The sequence below is a fragment of the Peromyscus leucopus genome, chromosome 1 (assembly GCF_004664715.2).
Source record: "Peromyscus leucopus breed LL Stock chromosome 1, UCI_PerLeu_2.1, whole genome shotgun sequence".
Lineage (NCBI taxonomy): Eukaryota > Metazoa > Chordata > Mammalia > Rodentia > Cricetidae > Peromyscus > Peromyscus leucopus.
The window spans coordinates 178973688-179000774 of NC_051063.1; the positions used below are offsets into that span (position 1 = coordinate 178973688).

Consider the following 27087-nt stretch of genomic DNA (forward strand, 5'->3'; position numbering starts at 1 on the left):
AGCAGACTTCAAACTCTAGTGTTCAGTAGATTATTATAATTTTCTTGTCTTTGTAGTTAAGAAGCCAATATTAGTTTACAGATACATCATGCCCTATGGGTGAATCACCCAAGGCAGAGTTTCTCATAGGAGAAGCAGCTTGTCATTTCGTTAGTGCTGAAATCATAGGTATTGTTCTACAATCATGGCTCATATGTAACCACTGTTTCTTGCTGTGTCTGTCTATTGAGATCACTAGCCACATTGTTCTACCATGTCACCGATAGAAGTTTACTAGAAGGGATCAGAATTATCCAGGTTCTAAGCTCCCAAAGCTCCTTGTTAGTTTGAACATTTGAAGTGGCTCAGCCATGGAATCTAAAACTATTTAATGCTTAATCTACAAATTCAAAGAGAAAATGATCTCTCTTGAAAATGTCACAATGAACTTATGAACATCCACCAATTTGCACGTATTTTATTTGTACTTAATAAGTGCTTGACTGCTGACATCAAGGCCTAAAGAGCTCTAGAATAATGTCAAAAAGGGCATGGATACAAAACATAAAATTCCTTTCATTAAAAATACTTATTTTTAATTTATTTCTTTAATTTCTTAAGATTGTAATTACATCATTTCCTATTTCCCTTTCCTCCCTCCAAACCTTCCCATATATGCCTTGTCTCTCTCTTCAACTTTAAGGCATTTTCCCTTTTATCTCTTGTTACAAACATATATGTATATTAATGTTTGTCCCTGGAACCTTAAGTACAACCTACTCAGTCTGTTCAATGTTATTTGTATGTATGTTTTCAGGGCTGAACATTGAGTATTGGAAACATAAAAACTTGTTGTGCTTTTCCCAGGGGAAGTCTATGTTTGCTACTCTCAGAATTATTTATTTGCCTGTAGGTCTTTGTGTTCACCACTATGGAATGAAACACTGGCTTTAAGCTTTTCATCATGATTCTTTTGAAAGTTATATTTGGTAGTTTCAGTTACAGAAACCGATCAGATTATCCTTTTGCTGACAGATTTAGTATAGTCCTCATCACCCTGGTTATATAAGATGTTCTTTTATATTGGATGACTGGTCTGTCTAAATGTAAGATACTGATCTTTAAAACTGTTGAATCAGTTCTGTTTTTATTAGTTTGTTACTGTTTTGTTTTGTTTGCATGATTAGTTATCTCAGTCCTTTTGTAGTTCCATTTTTGTAAATAAAATGAAAGTATAAATGAGGAATTGGCCTATTTGTATTTTTCATATACATTATATATATGTTGTTCAAATAAAAGTAATATATTTTAAAATATCCCATTAATGGCCCACTAATCTCTCTTCTTCTGTTTCCACATTTGCTGATCCTTTTAATCTCCCAAGTATCTCTCCCTTCTTCTTTCATGTTCCTTTTATTATGTGTGTTTGTTACTCAAGAAGTTCGATTGGTGTTGCTACAGGAGCAGAAAGGAAGAGTCATTTACAGGAACATGGCCAATGTATCATTGTCTACTCTAATGAAAAGTTACCTCTTGTCCACTAGCAACCAGTAACTACCTAGAAACCTAGGAAGGATAGGGTCTCATGAGCCCTTCCCCAAACTTCTGTTGACTATTATTGCTCAAAGAATAGGTGGAAGTTTGGTAGCACCTCCCCACTATATGAGAGGTTATTGATAAGTCCAATTTTGTCCACACCTTGTGCAGTAATCACAGATACTGTAAGTTCAAGTAGGCTATGGCCATGTCATGTCTAGAAGATAATACTCCACATCATTCTACCCTATCTTCAGGCTAGTACATCATTTCTATACTTTCTTCATTGATAATTCCTAGACATGGATGTGGGGGAGATGTTTCATTTACTGTGAGCATTGAACAGGTACTAATTCTCAGCACTTTGTCAAGTTTTGAGTATCATTAATTACCACTGCTCATTGAAAGAAGAATCTTCATTGACCATGATGATAGTAGTAGTATATAAGGACAAAGATAGCCATTGAGAAGACAAATTAGTATATACATCATGCCCATTTACCAGAACAACAGCAATGGCTTTACCACTGGGACCTTTTTTTTCCTCTGTGTGGGCTTTTGACCATGTTGACAGCACCAGATTTGAAGTCTTCTCATGTAGAACGGACTCAATACCAATTAGGAAATCATTGGTTACTTCCATACCATGATCGCCATTATTTCATCAATGACCATATCTTGTAAGGCTGAAGTATAGATCACATTTTCCAAAGTTGAGTAAGATTATTATCGGCAATCTTTCTCAGGCAGCCTACATAACACCTTCTAAAACTATGAGGGCTTTTCAGTAGATAGGAATATTTTAGCTCAATCTCAGGTTGCTTTCTTTATATTTTGTGCCAAGTATATAAGGAATTCTTTAACAATCAGCTCTTACCAACTAGTTTCTATGGAAAATTGAGAACAGTTACAATCGCCTATGTTATTTGGATCCTCAGGCACTTTCCAGGAAGAAACTTCTAGGGTGGCCTCTAAATTCTAGCATTGGAGTTCTCATTTAATAGCCTATGATTTCTGGAAGCAGTATTATCCACCCATGCAAAGTGCCTTGACTTAAATTCTTTTATGTTTTTAAAAGAGCTTTACAACTAGTTAGTTTCAATAAGGCATTTTTATACACCCTTGGTTTTAATTAATTCCTCTGCTCACCTTCCTACTCTGTGTTTGTATAGACACTCTTACTGTCATATTCTCTTCCTTGATTTTCATATCACAGGTGTTCTATAACTTCCTTTCCCATAACAGCATTAAGATTTTTTAGTACCCCTCTAATGGCTTCTTTCTAACTTTCTGTTATGCACTTTCTTTATGCACTTCAAGTTAGATGCAAGATGAATTTGGATAGGATATACATATGAGATAAAATATGTAATGTTCAACTCCTTAAATATATTTCCTGTTCCATACATTTCACTATGAATTAAAGAGTTTCATTTTTGTAGCTAAAGAAAATTCCTTTTTAATATATTTTATAATTTAATTATCTATTATTTAGTTGATAGGCAGCTAAGATCAACCTGTTTCCTACGTGTTGTGAATAGAATTGCAATGAAGACAGATGTGTAAGTACATATATAGTACTATATACTTAAGAAATATATATGTATATAATATACATACATACACACATATAACACACACACACATATATATATGATATATATATATATATAGTTTAATAACTATGTTATTTAATAACCACATAGTTATTAAATACCTAAATCCATAGTGGTATATACATAAGGAGTTTGAGTATTTACCTAATAGTGGATAGCTGGGTCATATGTAACTTTTGTTTTTAGCTTTCTGATAAATTCCACAGTGATTTCAATAGTGTCTGTGCCAGTTTGCACTGTCACCAATGGTTTGTTTTCCTCCCATTTTCTTCTTCAAATTTTTAAAATTAAGCTTTATACTAAAAAAAGTCCCTTGCAAATAAATAAAAACAAGATGCACCAAAAACAGTGGACTCAAGGCCTAAACAACTTAAAACACTTGTATACAGTTAGAATTGATATTCAAAAGGGAACTATGAAGCTTCACATTAAATGTTACACTTTCAATATCACTTATATTTTAGTCACTTACCAAACACCAAAACCAAAACTCCATGACATGACAGACTTGGAACCAGAGCAACAATTAACCTTAGATTCCTTAATCACTCTTGTCAATTAAATGTATCTACTTCTTTCTTAATTCTTTATATGACTTTCTTTTGCACACATTTTCAATATTTGTTATCTTGATAATGCCCATTCTGACTGAGGTAAGATAAGCTCTCCAAGTAGTTGTTATTGATATTTTCCTGATGGTTAATGATATAGAACACTGTGAAAATGCATATGAGATATTTGTCTTTATCTTTTTGGTAACATGGTTTAGTTCTTTAGCCTAGGTTTGCCTCCATTTGTTTATTTTCTTGGTGTTGACTTTTTTGTTTTTGAATTCTTCATAGATATTGAGGACATACTGTCTCTGAGTCTACAGCTGTTGTAGATTCACCACCTCCCATTCTGTAAGCTGCTGATTCACATGATTAATGATTTCCTCAGGTCTACACAAGCATTTTAATTTCACAAGGTTCCACTTGTTGAATATTGGCCATATTTTTATGACTGAAATAAGTTCTATTAAGCAAAGCCTTACCTCTATTTCAATGTGTAGTCCTCATTTTTCCTCTGGGTGTTTTAAAGTTTTGCATGTTCTGCTGATGTTCTTGATGTATTTAGTAGTAGTGGTGGTGGTGGTGGTGGTGGTGTGTGTGTGTGTGTGTTGTGTGCATAATAAGGGATTAAGATATAAATTCCATGGATGGGAGTGGTGGATGCCTTTAATCCCAGCACTCAGGAGGCAGAGCCAGGCAGAACTCTATGAGTTCGAGCCCAGCTTGGTCTACGGAGTAAGATCCAGACAGGCACCAAAACTACAGTGAAGCCCTATCTCAAAAATCCAAGAAAAAAAAGGATAAATTGCTTCTTCTATATTAGCTATCCAAATTCCAAAGTATCATTTGGTAGAGATTCTGTCTTTTTTCCAAAGTACATTTTTCTGCATTTTGTCAATAATCAGGTGCCCACAGCTGTGTGAACTTGTCTTGGTTTTCTATTCCATTAATCTACATCTGTTTTTGCATCACTGCAATGAGTTTTTATTGCCATCTCTGTAGTGTTACTTGAATTAAGGCACATTTTCTTCTCTAAAATACTGGATTATCTGCTGTGTGTTTGTGTTTAAGTGAGTGGATGTGTGTGTGAGTTTGTGTGCTTTCATATAATTTATTACTGAATTTGTTCTTTGCAAATTTGATATATGTATATGAAAAATGTATAAAATAGATTCTGATTATGGAACCCTTCACTCTTTGTAATTCCCTTCTCATTTCTATTAACATCCATTCTCTTCAGTCCTCTTTTGAAACATTTATGTCTCTTTATTCATGATACATTTGGTTTAAATGCAATTAGGATCATTTGAAAGACTGTGATTTTTGAACTACTTAGTAAAACCTGGTACATACCTAAGTGGGTATACAACTGAAGACAGTGACTGCCTATCTATTACCCAGAATACTTAAGTATTCAGCTCTTCAGCAGGTAGTAGTAAAGTCTTATTAGTCTCCTCCACAACCTGTGATTGCCTGGTGATGAGCCAGTATTGTCAAGGCCAGTTGCAGGCAGGCTCAGTCAGTTTGACATCATGACTACACTAGTGACTGCATTAGCTCTTTATGCCCATAAGTCATCATTTAACTTCATACCTCCACTCTTTGTCTCCCTGTCTCTCTGTCTCTGCCTGTTTCTCTCAGTCTCTCAATCTCTCACTCTTCCAACTCTTACATTCTTTACTCTCCTTTATCTACAATGATCCTTGAGCCTTAGAGGTGTTTGCATAACGTCCCATTCAGGACAGTGAAAAACCATCTTGTGGAATCTTAAATTCTTTGTTCTGAGTATGACGCTGAAATGTTCAGGTTGAATTTGCACACTGCTTTTGATAGGATACCCATTATCCTAACTTCAATTATTCTAGTACATGATCATGAGAAGACTTTCCATCTCCTTATGTCTGTTTCAGTTTCTTTCTTCAGTGTGTTGAGGTTTTCATTATATAGGATTTCCCATCCTTGGTACAGATGTTACTTTTCTCTTGCTGTGATAAAACATCATGAAAAAGGAAACTCATATAAGGAATTATATATTTGACATTTGCAGTTTCATAGAGGCAAGAGTACATCATCATCATGGCAGGAATCATGCATCCAGAGAAATAAACAGGGCACTGGAGCAGCAGCTGGGAATTCACACCTCAATCCACACACAGGAAGCATAAAGAGGGCACTCAAAATGTTGTCAGCCTTCTAAACACCTACAGAAAAGACACACCTACTTACTTTTGTCAAACTTCCACCAACTTGGAACCAAAGATTCAAATGCCTAAAACACACAGGAGACATTACTCTCTAAGTAGCATACTTATTTCTCTGATTTGTTTCTCAGTTTTTTTGAGATTATTATACAGTAAAAGTGTTGATGGTTGTGTGTTAATTTTATATCCTATCATTGATAAAAGAATTTTTATCAGATCTAAGTGTTTTGTAATAAACTGTTTCAGATATCTTATTAACAGAATGGCATTACCTAAAAATAAAAGTATTTTGACTTTTTGTATTCCTTTTGTCTTTTTGCTCATGCTTAGATTCTAGTACTATGTTGGAAAAGAGTACAAAAATGCATATACTTGCCAGGTGGTGGTGGCACACGCCTGTAATCCCAGCACTTGGAAGGAAGAGGCAGGTGGATCTCTGTGAGTTGGAGACCAGCCTGGTCTACAGAGCTAGTCCAGGACAGGCTCCAAAGCTACAGAGAAACCCTGTCTCGTAAAACCAAAAAAAAAAAAAATGCATATACTTGTCTCCTTCCTGATTTTAGTAGAAACGCTTTGGATTTTTTCTATGTAGTGGAATATCAACTATAGTTTTGTTTGCTATGGTGGATATTATGTTGAAATATGTTCCTTCTGTTCTAAGTTCTTCAAGGCTTTGTTCATGAGGGGGTGGTAGATTTTATCAAAAGAATTTTGTGTATTTAAACATAATACAATGTGCCTTCTGCTCTTGTGTTAATTTATGGTATTTACTTTACAACATTTACTGATTTTTGTGTTTTAAGTAGTCCCTCACTCTATCTCTGGAATAAAATCAACTTGATCATAGTGAAGGGTTGTTTCATTTGATGTGTGTGTGTGTGTGTGTGTGTGTGTGTGTGTGTGTGTGTGTGTGTACATGTGTAGGGGTTTGAACAAAATTGGCTCTTTTAATCTTATAGGGAGTGGCACTATTAGGAGCTGTGGCTTTTGGAGTGGCTATGGCCTTGTTAGAGGAAATGTATCACTGTGGAGCAGAACTTGAGATTTCCTATCCTCAGGATTCCACAGAGTGATAGTTGATTTCCTGTTGTCAGTAAGATCTAGGACTATCAGCTATTCTCATGGTACCTTTTCATAGCATTAAAAACCCTAACTAAAACAGAAGTTTTTACCAGTGACTGGTTACAAGAGGCCTGACCTTGTTTTGGTTTGGAGGAATAAGAACTTTGGTACTTTGGATTAAAAAAGTAGTGAAACGCTTTAAGTACTGCTCAATGGGCCATACTAGTAGGAGTGTGGAAGCAGAGGTGCTAAGTGTTATTTGAATTATTGAGTGAGTCAGGGACTTACTCAAGAGGTTTCAGAAAACTGAAATTTTGTATGTTGCCTAGAGCTCATTCTTGTGATATATTGTGAAAAAAGTGGCTGTCTTTTCCTCTTGTCCTAAGAGTCTGTGTGAGGCTAAAGTGAAAATTTTGTATGAAATCTATGGACCAAAGAAATCACAAGACAGCCTAATATAAACTCTGCAGAGTTATTTCTAGTGGTAAATCTAATGAAGATTTATAATGAAAAAAGATCAAGCTGAGCAGGGTAAATACAAAAAATAAATTTTGAGGATAAAAAGGAGTGCTAAGGGGTGGAATGGAGCTAAATCCTTTGTTCAAGGAGATACATGGATTAGGAAATAAATAAAGTAAGTGGTGACATCAGGTCAAGATCCCATCCAGCTAATTTTGCAGCTTGTGCAAAGAAACTAAAGAAAAGCTTAGAGTCAGGTGTAGTGGAGCACTCCTTTAATCCTAGCACTTGGAAGACAGTAGCGGTTAGATCTCTGAGACTGAGACCATCCTTGTCTACAGAGAAAGTTCCTGGACATCTAAGCTCAGGCAGTGAAAGACAGAAAGCTGGTGAAGATGTAATTGAATGAAGGGCCATGTTCTAGCCACAACAAACAACAGAACTTGGCAGCTTTTCCATGTGGTTATGGTTTTAGAATTAAAGATATAAGTAAGGATTATGGAACAAAGCTGCCCAGGCTAGGCATGTATCAGGGATGTCCCTGAATGAAGGCATAGTAGAAAGGCCATTGTATGAATCCATGGAGTTGAAGCCTAGATTGCCTTGGAAAACCCAATATGTTAGAAATGCCAGAGTCACGGGGAACTTTCTGAATAGAGCTGCAAACAGCAAGGGGAACTTACCCAAGAAAATGAAGTGTGTTATAGTCAACAAAGCTAAACAGAGTTGTAGATCTGAAGAATGCTTTGAAATCAGATATGGACATGCAGGGTTTGGAATTTGCCCAACTTGTTTTCAGCCTTCCTTTGTTCCAGTATGTCTTCACTATGCTGACTTCTCTATGTTTTGTAATGGCAGTGCATATCCTCTGTCATTGCATGATGGAATGATGTGATTTTTTAAAAAAAAATTATTTTCCAGGGGATTACTGTTAAAAGATTGCCTGAATCTCAGAAAATACTTTGCAATTTAGAGTCCAAAACATTGTTGAGACTGTGAAAGACTATGGGGACTGTTGAAGTTGGACTAAATACATTTTTTATGTATGATATTGTCACGAGCTTATGGGGGCCAGGGAGTGGAATGTGGTGATTCAAAGGTAATTGACCACCATAATCTCATAGGGAGTGGCATGCTTAAAATGTGTGGCTTTGATGGAGTGGCTATGGCCTTGTGGGAGAAAGTGAATTACTGTGAGATTTCCCACTTTCAGGATGCTGCCCAGTGACAGACAATTGACTTCCTGTTTGCTGCACAATGGAGGGCTTTAAGCTATTTATCTAGCAACACATCTACCTGCACATAATGTACCCCATCATTATTATAATATACTGAACCTCTGGAAGTGTAAGCAAACCACTTCACTTAAAGGTTTTTCTTTATAAGAGTTGCCATAGTCATGGAGTCTCTTCACAGCATTACAAAACATAACTAAGACAACATGTATGTATATGTGTGTCAGAAGATGTACTTGAATGTTCAGTAGAATGCAGAAGACAACTTGCAGGAATGTGTTCTGTCTTCCAATTATGTTGGTTTAGGTTATCAGAATTGATGGAAAACACCTTTACCTGTTGAGCTATTTAACTACCTTTTAATGTCTTCCTGAATTTGATTAGAAAATATTTTGTTGAGGAGTTAAACATCTAAATTCAACATGGATAATGGTCTGTAATTTTCTTATTCGTTTGTTGAATATTTGCTGTTTGTATCAAGATTATAGTTGATAAAAATACTGTTGTAGTATGCCTTTTTCTCTTTCTTTAATGGAATTGTATAATCTTTGGTGTTCTCTGATGGCTGGTATAATTCTTCTGTGACCGAACATGTTTTTTTTTTATTTTAGGTTTGTGATTTTTAAGTACATTTGCAAACTCATTCTTTGTTATAAGCCCTGCCTATTTTAAAGATTTATTTATTTTATGTGCAGAAGTATTTGTTTTGCATGGATGTGTGTTTTCTGCATGTGTGTTTAGTCCCCTAGGCTAGAAGAGGGTATTATGAGCTACCAGGGGATATGGGACTTTTGATAACTGAATTCTGGTCCTTTGGAAGAACTGTGAATACATTTAACTGCTGACCTTCTCTTTATTCTTATATGTCTAATTTTTTAAAATGTCAACTTAGATTAATTTGGTAATTTTTAACTATGTGGAACTCCATCCATATTTTTTATATTTACCACTTTAGTGGAATAAGATTTTAAGGTAAATTCTAATAATTTTTAGTAATTCAATGGTGTCAATTCACTGACACCATTTTCAAGTATTAATGTATTGTTTGGGTCCTTCCTTCTTTCTGTTGGTTAGTTTAGCTAAAATTTTGCAATATTGTTTATATTGTGGAGAACTAACTCTGTTTCATTGACTCTATGTTGGTTTTGTTGCTGCCCCTGTTTCCATCCCAATAATTTATACATTGATATCAATATTTGCTATCAAGGTATTGATTTTGTTGTTTAACTTGTTCTATTTCCAAAGCACAAAGGTGAATCATTAGCTAATTTATTACAGATCTCTTTGATTTCTTTTATTTTTTATTTTTTATAGGAGATTTTCTAGTCGTTTTACATATCAGCCATGGATTACCCTGTCCTCCCTCTTCCCCCCCCCCAACTGACCCCCTATTCCAACCTCCTCCAAGGCAAGGTCTCCCCTGGGGAGTCAGCCCAGCCTGGTACATTCAGTTGAGGCAGGCCATTTTCCCTTGTCCCTGACCCAAGTTCCTCAGCATAGGCCCTAGGTTCAAAAAGCCAGCACATGCACCAAGGACAAGTCGGTGTCCTACTACCTGGGAGCCTCCTAAACAGTTCAAGCTAATCAACTATCTCACTTATCCAGAGGGCCTGGTCCAGTTCCATGGGGGCTCCTCAGCTATTGGTTCACAGATCATGTGTTTCTGCTAGTTTGGCTATTTGTCCCTGTGCTTTTTCCAATCATGGTCTTGATATCTCTTGCTCATATATTCTTTATTATCAGGGAAATGCAAATCAAAATGACTCTGAGATACCATCTTATACCAGTCAGAATGGCTGAGATAAAAAAAAAAAACACTAAAGATAGCTTATGTTGGAGATGGTGTGGAGCAAGGGGAATATTCCTCCACTGTTGGTGGGAATGCAAACTTGTACAGCCACTTTGGAAATCAATATGGCACTTTCTTAGAAAATTGGGAATCGATCTCCCCCAAGCCACAGCTATACCACTCTTGGCATATACCCAAGGAATGCTCAATCATACCACAAGGCCACATGCTCAACTATGTTCATAGCAGCATTATTTGTAATAGCCAGAATCTGGAAACAACCTACATGCCCTTCAACTGAAGAATGGATAAATAAAATGTGGTACATATACACAATGGAGTACGACTCAGCAGAGAAAAACAATGACATCATGAAATTAGCAGGCAAATGGATGGAACCAGAAAATGTCATCCTGAGTGAGGTAACCCAGACTCAAAAGACAAACATGGTATGTACTCACTCATAAGTGGATACTAGATGTAAAGCAAAGGATAACCAGACTACAATTCACAACTTCAGGGAGGCTACCTAGTAAAGAGGACCCTAAGAAAGACACAGGCATCACCAAGCAAAAGAGAAATGGATGAGATATACATGAGTAAACTCGGGGTAAGGGGGGTAATGGAGGGCAAAGGTCAGGGGAAAGAGAGCTTAGGGGAGCCAGATGTCCTAGCTGGATCAGCAACAGAGTGAGAGAACAATGGAAGAGATACCATGATAAATGAAGACTCCACAGGAATAAGAAGAAGCAGAGTACTAGAGAGGTCCCCAGAAATCCACAAAGATAATTCTACTATAAACTACGGGCAATGGTCAAGAGAGTGCCTGAGCTGACCTACTCAGGTGATCAGAAGAATGCATACCCTAACTCCAACAAGGTCACACATCTTAATAGGGCCACTCCCTTTGAAAGCCATCTTCATTCAAACCACCACACCAGCTATGAGGAAAAGTCATTATTCATTGGTTTCTGAAACAAATTTTTAAAGACTCATTCTTGGAATAAATAGGTCTTATATGAGAGAATTGGTGTCCTTCAGTGATAAGAGAAATTATTCAAATACAATGTCATTAAATATTTATTTTTTTCTGGAATTATCTTTTTGTAAAGCTTCAATTACACAGTATTGTCTCTTTCTATGTCATTAGGTGCTCTTGAATTATTTTTCATATTTTTTAGTTTTTTAACATATTGCTTTTATTCTTTGAAAATTTTATGGATGAAAATAATCTATCTTGATAACCTAGACTAGCCAAATCAACTTTGAACACTCTATAGATCTCCCACCATGTCTATATCACAAATTTAAATGTGTTAAAAACATAACACATTTAGGCTAATTTGTGATGATCCTATGTTCATGGGTGTAGTGCCATCCATTTGTGCATGAGAAATCTAACACTCATGATATATTCAGAAGAGAAAAAATATCTCAGCCAGCTGCTATAAATTGTAATAGGTATTCACAAGTGTGAGGCCTCACAACAAACTCTCTCATTCATACTGGAATCTGTTTTTAAAGATTTATTTATTATGTATACAATATTCTGCTTGTACATATGACTGCAAGCCAGAAGAGGGCACCAGATCTCAGTATATATGGGTGTGAACCACCATGTGGTTGCTGGGAATAAACCAGAAGCACTTTATGCCCCTCGGTCCCTTCATTGATATATTTAATAATAATGTCATAAAACCTTGATCCATATCTTCATTTTATGTCAGCCAAAAAATTGCTATATTGGTGGGAATCTTTCTAAAACTATATAAAATAGTATTCCTCCCAATTCTGTTATTGAATTTTTTCCCTATAACCCCACAATAGGGGGCAGGTACTTACTGCCTGCTTATTAAACATGATTTTCCACTAACACGTGGATCCTCTGGTTAGTTGCTGTTTGATCTAGGGTATAGGTCTTGTCACTTGCAACATAGCCATTAAAGTACAACAAATAACAAATAGCCAGGCTGAGTAGGATGGTTCAAGCCTTTAATCTCAGAATACATGGAGTACAGAGAAGGCTATCGATAGTTCAAATTCATCCTTGTCTACAAAGCAAGACTGGAGCCAGCCTCATTGACATTTCCTTTGTAATTCTTGCCTCAAAACAAACAGAAGTTTTGTAACCATTTCTATGGCATAACCACTATTAATTATTATTGTAGCTGAATTTCTAAGCAGTCTTATTAAATAAGGAACACAGAGCCAAATATAGGGTGAAAGCCTTAGAGATCAGAGAAATAGTGAGAGCCATAACCTTACCTCACCAGCTCTGCATGTCCCCAAAGTGAGCTACTTCTTATCTACCTGTGCCTTTATGGCCTTGCTGTTCTGCCCTCTCATTGGCTCTTAGCTCAGCTACCCCATTTCTTTGTCACTGCCTGTCTGTACAGACCTCCAGGTCTCTATGGTTGGTACTAGGATTAAAGGCATGTGTCACCATGCTTGGCTGTTCCCTAGTATGTCCTTGAACACACAGAGATCCTGCCTGCCAAGTGATCAGATTAAGAGCGTGTGCTACCCCTGCCTGACTTGTGTTGATGGCTTGCTATTTCCTCTGATCTCTAGGCAAACTTTATTTATTAACATAAAAATAAAATATCACCACATTTCAGCACAAATAAAATGCCACCACATATTATATAGATATATCATTGATATATTGCTGGAGTCTACACTAACATGCTCTTCACTCTTTTGTTTCTTTCAAGACAGGAAATGGGTGATTCCAGATGGGCGACATATTCATTAAGTACCTGAAAATGACATTGAAATTCTGAATGTCTCTTATGTCTGTCTGAGTGCTGGCATCACATATATATGCCACCACTTTTGGCTTGGCTCTTAGCTTTTATTTTCACATGTGTATGTATGTGATTTTTTGATGTTTGGATTGCAAATGTTTGTGAGCATGTGCATGCTGAAGCCTATGTTTGATTGTGAAAGTCAGAAGAGAATCACCATCACTATATTCCAGTGTCTTTAGTACAGCAAGACTGATTGAGAGACGCACAGGAAGTTGAAGGGACAGGCATTGAGTGCCTAGAGAGTTGTTAAAGGTAGAGAAAAAAGAGGCTTCTGGGACATCAAATGAGGAGGAGGATCAGCTAGGTGCTTTCTGTGCCTCTCTGGCTAGTAGGCTTTCATCCCAGCATCTGCCTCCCAGGCCTTTATTGGTAAAACACAGTAATTGAGATTTTGTAAAAAAAAAAAAAAAAAAAAAAACCTTTGGCGCCAATGCTGTGTATGACCACATGTGGACCAACTGAGAAACCATTGAATTGGTAAGACATCTGGTGAGTCCTCAATGAGATACTTAAGTAACATAAAAGAAAAGTTTTTCCCACATTAAGACTGGGAAATATTGTAATACAGAGTGTTAGGATACTGTAGAGTGCTATTTTAGATGACTTGAACACAAAAACAGAAATTGAAAAAATAAAAAATTTAAGTGAAATTGACATATTACTAATAATAATTACTATCAATCTGGTAATTCATAGTTTATCCTTAATTGCTACTGTGGTTTTTTGGGGGGCCAAATATAAAAAGGGGTTTGATAATTGTGACAATATGAAAAGAGGAATGATAAGATGTAAACCTTACAAAGAATTATAAATGAAAGTAAGAAGTATATTTAGACACAGACAGAGGAATTTTGACAAGAACTTATTGTGCCACAGCATAATTAAACTGCAGAGGGGTATCCCAAAGCTGTTAGATACCAACTTTATTTTATTCAGTTACTATATAAGACCAACTAGCATATGATAGATATCCAGAAGGTTATGAAGAAGTTCAATGGAATTTAAGATCTGAGGCAATTTAGATAAGTGGTTGTTTTGTATGATATACATTCATCTTATATGAAGCAGATATTAAATTCTTGGGCAACTCAGAACAGATTTATTCCCCAAGACTCAAAGATTTGATAAGAGCAATATTGGAAGCCACTCCTCATTTACAATGGCAAATATGGTGGACAGAGGAAGCTAGGGGTATAGAACAACAAATTAGGGCCAGAAGTATTCATTTTTCCCAAGACCAGTTTTTAAGTGAAGGTTCATTTTCTGAGTTTCAAAGGCAGTTTAAATTTAAGATCACAACTTGGTGCTCAGTTGTTTACCAGCTTTAAATAAATACTTGGGACAAAGTTGAAGAATAAGAAAAAAGGTCTGTGTCTGGGTTAGAGTTTACTATTGCTGTGAAGAGGCACCATGAACACCACAACTCTTATAAGGAAAACATTATTGAGGGTGGTTCACTTGACAGTTTCAAAAGTTCAGTACATTATTATCATAAAGTGAAGCATGGCTGAATGGAGACAGATGTGGTGCTGGAGCTGAAACTCTTACATTTTGATGCAGAGGCAACAGGAAGTCAACTGACTGTTGCACTGAATGAAGCTTTAGAAAAAGACCTCAAACCTACCCCCACAGTGACACACTTCCAATGGAATGTGGGTCCCAGATTAAAGGTGTGTTCTCCAGACTCAATTAATGGTTTCTGCCATCCAGCTACCACGACATTTCTGCTAACAAGGTTACACCTCCTAATAGTGCCTCTCCGTATGAACTTATGGGGGCCTAATACATTTAAACTACCACAATCTGAGTCATTGACTAATATTATACAATGCCCAAAGAAGCCTTTATTGATATTTTTGCAAAGATTAACTTCAGCTGTAAATACAATAGCATAAAATCGAGAAGTCAGATGTATGAATCAAATTTTGGCTTTTTCAAATGTTAATTCAGAATAAAAAGGGTGATTAGAACTTTCAAGGCAAGATAAGCAAGAATATATGAATTGATTAGACATACAGCTGATATTAGATCTCACATTTATGATGTTACTCAGATAAAGTATTTTCTAAATATTTTAAGAAAAATCAAAATGACAAATGTTTTCATTTTGTTAAGTGAGGTTTTTGAAAAGGTATCATATGCAAGGAGTTCCTAAAGACAGAACAGCTGGTATAGGGACAGCTAAATGCTTAACTTACTGAAAAATCACTTAGTCCTTGGAATTCTGTATTTATCATTGAAAACAAATCTGGAAAATGGAGAATGTTAACAGATTTAATAGCCATAAATAAAGAGACTCATCTAGTGGGTGCTTTAAAACCTAGAATTACCTTGCATTCTGTTTTACCTGTCTTATAGTTTTTAATTTAGAAGACTGTTTTTTAAATATACCTTTACAAGTACAGGGTAAAGAAAAATTTGCCATCACAGAGCCTAATTATAATAATATTCAACCTGTTAAAAGGTATCATTGAGAATTTCTCCCACAATGTATGTTAAACAGCCCAAAATTATGTTAATATTTTGTACAACAGCCATTAGAAATAATTTGTAAACAATTTCTTCATTCTAAAATTTATCATTATATGAATGATATCATACTTACTGATTCAGGTGCAGATACCATATGTGGTGGTTTGAAAGATAATTGTCCCCAAAGGGAGTGGCATTAATAGGAGATATAGCCTTGTTTGAAGAAATTGTGTCACTGTGGGCATGGGCTTTGATGTCTCTTTTGTTCAAGCTCCTTAGGGTGACTGCCAGTTGACTTCCTGTTGTCTGTGTTGTGAAAAGGCATGTGAGAGGCTATGGCAGGTTTAAGCTAAGGCGCATTGTAGCTAGAGTTTTCCTGCCTTGCCCACAGTCAGGACAAATCTTTGTCACCCACCAGTCCCACAGCCTCTCAGACCCAACCAAGTAACCACAGAGACTTATATTGCTTACAAACTGTATGGCCATGGTAGGCTTCTTGTTAACTGTTCTTATAGCTTAAATTAATCCATTTCTATAAATCTATACCTTGCCACATGGCTGGTGGCTTACCGGTGTCTTCAAATGCTGCTGGTCACGGCGGCATCTGGCAGTGTCTCTCTGCCTCAGCCTTCTGCTTCCCAGAATTCTCCTCTCTCTTTGTCCCACCTACTTCCTGCCTGGCCACTGGCCAATCAGTGTTTTATTTATTGACCAATCAGAGCAACAGATTTGACATACAGACCATCCCACAGCAGTGCCTGGTGGGTGCACAGTGAGTGGCAGCATGGTGTGGTGGAAAGCAGCTCAAGCCATGCAGAGACATGGTATCAGTGTGGAAATTTTTATTATTAAAAGGTAGGGGGAGTGGTACTTGAGAGAAGGAGAAAAAGAGAAAGAGAGGGAAATTGAGAGGGAAAGAGAAAGATGAAGAGAAAGAGAAAAGGAAGCAGAGGTACACATAGCCTCAAGAAGAGATAGGGAGAGAGGAAGGAGAAAGGAGAGGGTTTTCTCATAAAGGGAAGTTTATATAAGATGACATCAAGATACTGAGTGGGTCCTAACATTCCTCCCTCTTTGATTATTATAAAGAGGTGAGTGGGCTGGAGAGATGGCTCAGGGGTTAAGAGCACTGGCTGTTCCAGAGATCATGAGTTCAATTCTCAGCAACTACATGGTGGCTCACAACCATCTATAATGAGATCTGGCACCCTCTTCTGGCCTGCAAGCATACATGCAGGCAGAACACTGTATACATAATACATAAATATATCTAAAAAATAAAGAGGTGAGTGATGGATATCAAGTGGTGGGTGAGGGTGCCAAATTCGGGAGACTGCTTCCTGCTGATTTGTGAGCAAAGTGGGATGGGGGAAGTTGGGAGTCACTCACAGTGAGGGGTATGAGTGAAGAAGTGTTCTGTTAGCTGTTATCCTAGAGACCCCTTGAGAGAGTTGAGAAAACAGGTGGCTGGGAAAAGATAGATTGTTTCACTGGCCTCATAAGCATGGCTTGCCATGGGAAGAGTGATAACTGTCAGAAAGAATGGGATGGAGAAGTAACCTGGTTGTACAGAAAAGGCAAGGGTGGATGAGCCAAATGAAAGAGCAGATATGCACTTGAGTCTGGAGTGGTGGTACCAGCAGTGATATACCAGCTTGGGGAAGTGTCAGGCCAAATCAGGAGTACAGGAGCCATCACACTTTCTTAGGAGATGGGAAATGTCTCTATCCATCCTGTAAAATGTCAACAATAGGAAATAAAGGAGTTTTTTGTGTGGGCATGTGGGCAAAGTTAACCTGCCAGTATTCTCCCAATTGGTGTCATCGGTTGGTGTAGCAGCTGATGATTTATCTGGAGGGCCTTTGAGGCTTTGGCATTGACACAAGCCTGGCAGGAGGGGTGGATCTGTGCAGGAACCTGGAAGTGTTTGTAAAACAACAGGAAGAGATTTACATCTTAGTGTCATAGCAAAAGTTATGGCTTTGGGTTAAAAGGTGTGAACATTTTCTAGGGCCTGGGTTCAGCCCAATTAAATGTATCTTTAAATCTTTAACCAGAGGAAATTTACTGAATGTAAGTGGTTGAGTGAGTGAAGAAGGAGGAGAGAGGCTTCCATACCCTCTCCAATGCTAACCTGACTCTAAAAGCTAGGACCGGTAAAACCCACAGTACTTTAAGGACCTTTAAAAACTGCTTGTAGATCCTGCCCCGGACTTCTTTTCTGGACCAGAGGTGAGTGTCCTAGCTTACCCAGGACCCCATCCCTGGGCACCAGCCACTCCAGGGAAGACCTACCCAACTTGGCCCCAGGTTCTGGCCACTGGGCAGGTTCCCTTCTACCGCATCAGGAAGGATCCCCTTGTTCAAGACCCCAGCAGACCCTGCAATCTCCACACCCTGCCCCCACACCCATCCACCCGAGACCCCAGCCACTTCCTGAGACTTAGAGACCTACCCCCAGCTCCCATCCTGCCCCAGACTTCCCTTCTGGATCAGAGGTGGGTGTCCTAGCTTAGCAAGAACCCCATCCCTGGGCACCAGCCACTCTGGGGAAGAATTGCCCAACTTGGCCCCAGGTTCTGGCCACCGGGAAGGTTCCCTTCTAGCCCCACTGGGAAGGATCCCTTTCTCCAAGACCCCCAGCAGACCCTGCAATCTCCATGCCCTGCCCCCACGCCCATCCTGACCCCAGCCACTGCCTGAGACTTAGAGACCGGCCCTAGCTCCCATCCTGCCCTGGGCTTCCTTTCTGGACCAGAGAGGGCTCCCATCCTGCCCCGGTCTTCACTTCTGGACAAGAGCTCCCATCCTAGCCCGGACTTCCTGTCTGGACAAGAGCTCCCAACCTGCCCCGGAGTTCCCATTTGGACAAAAGAGCTCCCATCTTGAAAAGAGAGAGAGACTTCCTGAATCTGTCAGCTCTGTCTGAACCAAGTACGCTGATAAGACCAAGAACAAACCACAAGGAGATGGGCAAATGTCAAGGCAGAAGTACATACAACAAAATGAAGAGCAATACAGCATCAACAGAACCTAGGCCACCTCCAACATCTAGACGTGAACATCAAAAATTGGAAGAAGCAGAAGAAAACAGCCTTATGAATAACATCATGAAGAAGGTAGAGGCTTGTTTAGAGGAAAAGACAAAAAATGGGAAGAACACTATAACAACTAGAGGAAAGGGCAAACAAATTAGAAGAAAGCAATAAAGTACTGAAAGAAAATAATGAAAAAGCAATGAAACAGATAAAGGAAACAGTCCAAGGCCTGAAAAGGGAAATAGAAAAGATGAAAAAGACACAAACAGAGGGAATGCTGGAAATAGAAAATCTGAGTAAACGATCAGGAAATTCAGATGCAAGTATTACATTCTCATCACAGGAAAGATCCACCGAGATGAAGCATTACATACTCATCACAGGAAAGATCCACTAAGATGAAGTTTCAATTCTGAACATTTATGCCCCAAACACAAGGGCACTCACATATGTAAAAGAAACATTACTAAAGCTTAAACCACATATAAAACCCCACACATTAATACTGGGAGATCTCAACACTCCACTTTCACCACTGGACAGATCTCCCAAATTGAAACTTAACAGAGAAATAATGTAGATGTCATGACCCAAATGGACCTAATAGATATCTACAGAGCATTCCATCCTAACAAGAAAGAATATAATTTCTTCTCAGCACCCCATGGAACTTTCTCTAAAATCGACCACATACTTGGCCACAAAGCAAATCTCAACAGATTCAAAACAAATGGAATAACCTCCTGTGTTCTATCAGACCACCAAGGTTTAAAGTTAGATTTCAACAACAAAAACTACAGAAAACCTACAATCTCATGGAAACTGAATAATGCTCAACTGAATCACCAATGGGTTAAGGAAGAAATAAAGAAAGAAATTAAAGACTTCCTAGAGATCAATGAAAATGAAGACACCACATACCGAAACTTATGGCACACTATGAAAGCAGTGCTAAGAGGGAAATTCATAGCACTAAATGCTTACATAAAGAAGTTGGAGAAATCTCATACTAGTGACTTAACAGCACACCTGAAAGCTCTAGAACAAGAAGAAGCAAAGTCTCCCAGGAAGAACAGACACCATGAAATTATCAAAGTGAGAGGTGAAATCAATAAAATAGAAACTAAAAGAACAATACAAAAAATTAATGAAACAAAGAGTTGGTTCTTTGGAAAATCAACAAGATATACAAGCCCCTATCCAAACTAACCGAAAGACAGAGAGAGAGAATCCGAATCAACAAAATCAGAAATGAAAAGTGGGACATAACAACAGACATTGAGGAAATCCAGAGAATTATCAGGTCATATTTCAAAAAGCTCTACTCCACAAAACTGGAAAACCTAAAAGAAATGGACAATTTTCTGGATAGTTACCACGTACCTAAGTTAAATCAAGACCAGATAAACTATTTAAATAGTCCAATAACCCCTAAGGAAATAGAAACAGTCATTAAAAGTCTCCCAACCAAAAAAAAATCCCAGGACCAGACGGTTTCAGCACAGAATTCTACCAGATCTTCAAAGAAGAGTTAATATCGGTTTCCGCCCACCATTGCAGGGATGGCAGGGTCTCTTGGCGGGATGTTCTCCGGGCAGCCACCCAGTCCCCCGCCTCCCCCAACGGGGCTCCCAGACCAGGCATCGCTTCTGCAGGCAGCACCTGGGGCCTTGAGATCGTCCAACAGCAGAGACTTGCTTTGCTTCCCTTGTGAGTCAGGATTACGTCAATGGAACTGATCAGGAAGAAATTCCAACTGGTGTTGATCAGTGTATTCAGAACTTTTTGGACATTGCAAGACAGACAGAAGGTTTTTTCTTACAAAAAGGTTGCAGTTGTCTGTCCAGAAACCGGATCAAGTTATCAAAGAGGATGTCTCAGAATTAAGGAGTGAACTGCAGTGGAAAGATGCGCTGGTCCAGAAGCACTTGACAAAACTGAGGCATTGGCAGCAGATGCTGGACAACATCAATGAAACTGGCGGAAATGCCACAGGGCTCCTTGGCCTTCCTTGAGCAAGCATCTGCCAATATTCCTGCACCCCTGAAGCAGACCTGAGAGCACACTGGGCTGCCATGCAGCCTTGCGATCCTGCCAGGCATCTTTCCTTCTAGACATGCTGTACTGGAGAAACTCTGGGGTAGTGCCATGGTGTTAGTTTATGTTCTTCCCATTTTTATGATTTCTTTATTATTTATAAGGTATGATTTAAATAGGAAGCCCTGGCTGACCTTGAACCTACAATTCCCCTGCCTCAGCTTCTCTAGTTCTCTTACTTTATAAAATACCTGAAGCATTGATAAACCAAGTAAAGTTTGTTGGTTTGGTTTTTAATTCTTTAGGGAAGTTTGGACTGTGAGGGTGATCACACACATCCTCACAAGGCCTTTGCCATTTGTTTTGACAACATTTGTCATTTTGTGCCTTCATCTCTTTGGCTTATTTTAGTTGTGAATTTGGTACAGCCTGAAGGAAAAGATTTATAATAGTTTGAGAAGTCAGGGGATATAGAGTTTGGTGTCAACCTTAACAACCACCCATGGTAGTATAGGCAAATCTGTAGATTTGCTGTTTCAAAACTTTGAACTACCTCACAAGGAATCTGACTCAACAATGCCATGCTTCCAGAGGGGCACAGGGTGAGCATTTTTTGCATGTGTGTCAAAAGTGGTTAAAATATGCTGCCACGGGCATATTTTATTACAGGAGGATGCTTACCTTAATGTTGGGTTTTATCTGCGGTAAGCTGCGTTTTCTGGGTCCTTTTTCATTGTCTTGAAGGCACACACATCAGGAGCATGTGCTGTGATGGTCAGTGTAAGGAATGGAGTCGCAGGAAGGCACAGGTGAGGTCTGAGGGCAAAAGGCTGGCTTGGATTGTCTGAGTTTTATATGCTTGTTACTTATTTTTTTTCAGAGTAGAGTACCTCTCTTTACTCAAAACAAAATATTCTATACCTCTTGAACAGTCAGTGCATCTCCAGCTTGTTTTTGATCTTGCCCATTTTGTTTTCTGGAGCCTTGAATCCCTGGGCACACGCATTGACGTCCACTCCCTGCCTAGTCTGGGGTAGCCATCTCGTCTGTGAAGCTTCTGAATGTCCCTTCACTGCATCCCAGAACATAGCCCTTTTTTTCCAACTTTAGTTCTCCATATGCATTATGAATTGTGGCTATCTCTGTGTTACTTGCTCTGCAGTATGCCTGTGAGAATTAGGCATCTTCTTGATTATGTAATATTTTACTGTTTTCATGTGTGTGCTTGGTTGTATGATATTTAGCACATGGACCAATGAGAACCAGCCTGAGGCCATCAAATCCCCATAATTAAAATGTATAAGCTAAACTGTTGAAAAATTTAGGGTGGGCATGGAGGCTTGTTTGTAATCTAGCATTTGGGAGGAAGAGGAAAGAGGATCAGAGTTTAATGCCATCTTCAGCTACATGGCAAGTTTTGAAGCTGTTGTAAGCACCATGAAATCCTGTTTCACAAAGCCCCACAGTGGGGTGGGGGCACCCATTTTATGAAGCACTGACTGTCAGGTTTGCATTTTGTGGATTTCTTGGTTAAAACCTAAATAAACTGATGACAATTTGGTTGGTGTTTGAATAATAAAGGTGATGGTAAAAATAAAAAAAGAGTTAATACCAATACTCTCTAAATTGTTCCACACAATAGAAACAGAAGGAACATTACCAAACTCCTTCTATGAGGCCACAATTACACTGTTTCCTAAACCAAACAAGGATAAAACAAAGAAAGAGAACTACAGACCGATCTCCCTCATGAACATTGATGCAAAAATACTCAATAAAATACTTGCAAACAGACTCCAAGAACACATCAAACAATTATCTACCATGATCAAGTAGGCTTCATCCCAGGGATGCAAGTGTGGTTCAACATACAAAAGTCCATCAATGTAATATACCATATAAACAAACTCATAGAAAAAAACCCACATGATCATCTCACTAGATGCAGAAAAGGCATTTGACAAAATCCAACACCCCCTTATGATAAAAGTCTTGGAGCGATCAGGAATACAGGGAACATACCTAAACATAATAAAGGCAATTTACATCAAGTCAACAGCCAACATCAAATGAAATGGAGATAAACTCAAAGCAATTCCACTAAAATCAGGAATGAGGCAAGGTTGTCTGCTCTCCCTATACTTATTCAATATAGTATTTGAAGTTCTAGCCAGAGCAATAAGACAACATGAGGATTTTAAGGGGATACAAATTATAAAGGAAGAAGTTAAGCTTTCCCTATTTGCAGATGATATGATAGTATACTTGAGTGACCCCAAAGGTTCCACCAAGGAACTGATAAAGCTTATAAACACCTTCAGCAACATAGCAGGATACAAGATCAACTCAAAAAAATCAGTAGCCCTCCTATATACAATAGACAAAGAAGCAGAGAAGGAAATCAGAGAAACATCACGATTTACAATAGCCACAAATGACCTAAAATACCTTGGGGTAACACTAACCAAGCAAGGGAAGGACCTATATGACAAGAACTTTAAGTACCTGAAAAAAGAAATTGAAAAAGATGTCAGAAAATGGAAAGATCTCCCATGCTCATGGATGGGCAGGACCAACATAGTAAAAATGGCAATTTTACCAAAAGCAATCTACAGATTCAATGCAATCCCCATCAAAATACCAACACAATTCTTCACAGACCTGGAAAGAATAATACTCAACTTCATATGGAAAAACAAAAAACCCAGGATAACCAAAAGAATCCTGTACAATAAAACAACCTCTGGAGGCGTCACGATCCCTGACTTCAAGCTCTCCTATAGAGCTACAGTAATAAAAACAGCTTAATATTGGCACAAAAACTGACATGTGGACCAATGGAATCAAATTGAAGACCCTGACATTAACCCGCACACCTATGAACATATAATTTTTGACAAAGAAGCCTAAGCTGTACAATGGAAAAAAGAAAGCATCTTCAACAAATGGTGCTGGCATAACTGGATATCAACATGTAGAAGGCTGCAAATAGATCCATATCTGTCACCGTGCACAAAACTTGTCCAAGTGGATCAAGGACCTCAACATAAATCCAGCTACTCTGAACCTGATAGAAGAGGAGAAAGTAGGAAGTAGTCTTGAACGCATTGGCATAGGAGATCACTTCCTAAATATAGCACCAGTAGCACAGACACTGAGAGAAACAATCAATCAATGGGACCTCTTGAAACTGAGAAGCTTTTGTAGAGCAAAAGTTATGATCAACAAGGCAAAGCGACAGCCTACAAAATGGGAAAAGATCTCTCCCAACCCTACCTCTGACAAAGGACTTATATCCAGAATATATAAGGAACTCAAGAAATTAGACATCAAAACGACCAACAGTCCAATTAAGAAATGGGCTATAGAACTAAAAGAGAATTCTCAACAGAGGAAACTCAAATGGCTGAAAGACATTTAAGGAATTGCTCAACATCCCTAATCATCAGGGAAATGCAAATCAAAACAACTCTGAGATACCACCTTATGCCTGTCAGAATGGCTAAGATCAAAAACACTGAAGACACTTTATGCTGGAGAGGAAGTAGAACTAGGGGAACTCTCCTCCACTGCTGGTGGCAATGCAAGCTTGTACAATCACCTTGGAAATCAATATGACGATTTCTTAGAAAATTGGAAATCAATCTCCCCCAAGATCCAGCTATACCACTCCTGGGCATATACCCAAGAAATGCTCAATCATACCACAAGAGCACTTGCTCACCTATGTTCATATCAGCATTGTTTGTAATATCCAAAACCTGGAAACAACCTAGATGCCCTTCAACTGAAGAATGGATAAATAAATTATGGCACATATACACAATGGAATACTACTCAGCAGAAAAAAACAATGACATCATGAGGTTTGCAGGCAAATGGATGGATCTAGAAAAAAAATCATCCTGAGTGAGGTAACCCAGACTCAGAAAGACAAATATGGTATGTACTCACTCATAGGAGGATACTAGAGGTGGAACAAGGATGAGTGGACTGCTACTCACATCACCAGGGAGGCTACCTGGAAAATAGAACCCCAAGAAAGACACGAGGATTGCCCAATGATGGAGAAATGGCTGAGATCTACATGAGCAACCTGGACATGAGTGGGAGTAATGAAGGGCGAGGGTCGAGGGAAAGAGAGCCTGTGGGAGCAGGAGATCCCAGCTGGATCAGGATCAAGAACAGAGATGGAGAACAAGGAATAGGAGACCATGGTAAATGAAGACCACATGAGAAAAGGAAGAAACAAAGTGCTAGAGAGGCCCACAGAAATCCACAAAGATACCCCCACAATAGACGGCTGGAAATGGTCGAGAGACAGCCAGAACTGACCTACTGTGTTGATGGGATGGCCAAACACCCTAATAGTCATGTCAGAAACCCTATCCAAGGACTGAGGAATCCCGGATGCAGAGATCCATGGCTAGGTTCTGGGTGGAGCTCCGGGAGTCCAATTAACGAGAAAGAGAAGGGTTTATATGAGTGAGAATTGTTGAAACCAAGGTTGGATAAAGCACAGGGACAAATATCCAAACGAATAGAAACACATAAACTATGAACCAAAGGCTGATTGGTCCCCAAAGGCATCAGGCCCTCTGAATAGATCTCTGAAGTATTCGAAGGCCCCCTGGCCAAACTGTAGTGGTATTCTAATTGTACTGAAATGTGATTTTGATTGTATGTTAATAAATAAAGTTGCCCGGGGGGTCAGAGCTATCAGAGCCATAGAAAGAGCATGGCGGTGGTGGCACACGCCTTTAATCCCATAGATCTCTGTGTGTTCAGGGATACAGCCAGCATTGGAGACATACGTCTTTAAGACCTAGAGGGTTGTACATACAGACAGTGACGAGGCAGTCACGTGTTTGGGTTTACAATCAATGAGTAGGCAGAATGACTTTGAACCTATGGACACACAAGGAAATAGCTCTCTTTTCGAGAAGCTGGGACACAGAGGAGGAAGGGTGAGATTTTAGCTCTGAGCTCTGACCTCTTGGCTTTCTCTTTTACATTGTTTCTGTGTTTCTTATTTAATAAGACGGTTGGTTACATCTACACCAAACATCCTAATTGTCGTGCTAGAAACCCCATCCAATGACTGAGGGAACTGGATGCAGAGATCCACGGTCAGGCCGCAGGGGGCGCTCTAGGAGTCCAATTGGTGAGAAAGAGGAGGGTTTGTATGAGCGAGAATTGTTGAGACCAAGTTTGGAAAAAGCTAGGGACAAATATACAAATGAAAGGAAACACATGAACTATGAACCAATAGCTGAGGATCCCCTAACTGGATCAGGCCCTCCGGGTAATAAGACAGTTGATTAGCTTGATCTGCTTGGGAGGCATTAAGATAGTGGGACCAGGTCCTGTCCTAAGCGCATGAGGTGGCTGTATGGAACCTGGGGCTTATACAGGGACACTTGGCTCAGGCTAGGAGGAGGGGACTGGACCTGCCTGGACTGAATCTACTAGGTTGAACTCAATCCTCAGGGGAGTCTTTACCCTGAAGGAGATGTAAATGGGAGGTGGGCTGGGGGGAAGGTAGAGGGGAGCAGGAAGAGTTGGGGGGAGGGGGAGAACAAGGGAATCCATGGCTGATATGTAAAATTAAATTTAATAAATAAATTTAAAAAATGAAAAAAATAAAAAATAATGCTTGTAATCAGTGCTCTGTCAGTTTAATAGAAGTGCATTTATCAATACTAAAACTTTGAAACTCCAAAGTTGCATCTGAAACTGGTTCATTCTGTACCATGAAGTCTATGAATGAGTCATACTTGTCTGTATTTTTATCAGGAAACTTACTAATGAGCTCCCAAGATGCTTGTAGTCTTGGAGTTGTGGGAGAGACCTAAAACTGGCAAACATCATCAGATCTGAGGATAAGTGAGTGAACAGAAGTGAGACAGCTTTCTTATCTTCACATAAAAAAAAATCCTAAAGCTTTGGAACTGACAAAACCTAGTTTTCAAATGACACTAGAGATCTGAGAAAAATAAATTTTACCTGAGTTAGTGCTGAAAGTGACAGAGACTTACATGCTGACTACCTAGATGGCCACCCCAGGGACATCCATGATCATTGAGGGCACAGGTCTCAGGGAAATAACATCAGTATTCATCTGCCAAGCCTTGGCCTTCCAGGCCTCAGAAGATTCAAAAGTTGTGGGGTAGGGACAGGTGGGAAGGACCAGCTTACCTTGTCTAGGAAAAAGAGAGGTAATGGATTCCCAGACTCCTGTCATCCAAGGTCCGAAGAAGACCCTGGCAGCAATTGACATCAAAGGAAGTAGTTGAGGTAAA

General features: G+C 38.9%; 1 pseudogene; it reads left to right on the forward strand.

The window, feature by feature from the left end:
- The first annotated feature begins 20310 nt into the window (after positions 1–20310).
- On the forward strand, positions 20311–20834 carry LOC114703955 (annotated as a pseudogene).
- Positions 20835–27087: the final 6253 nt, after the last annotated feature.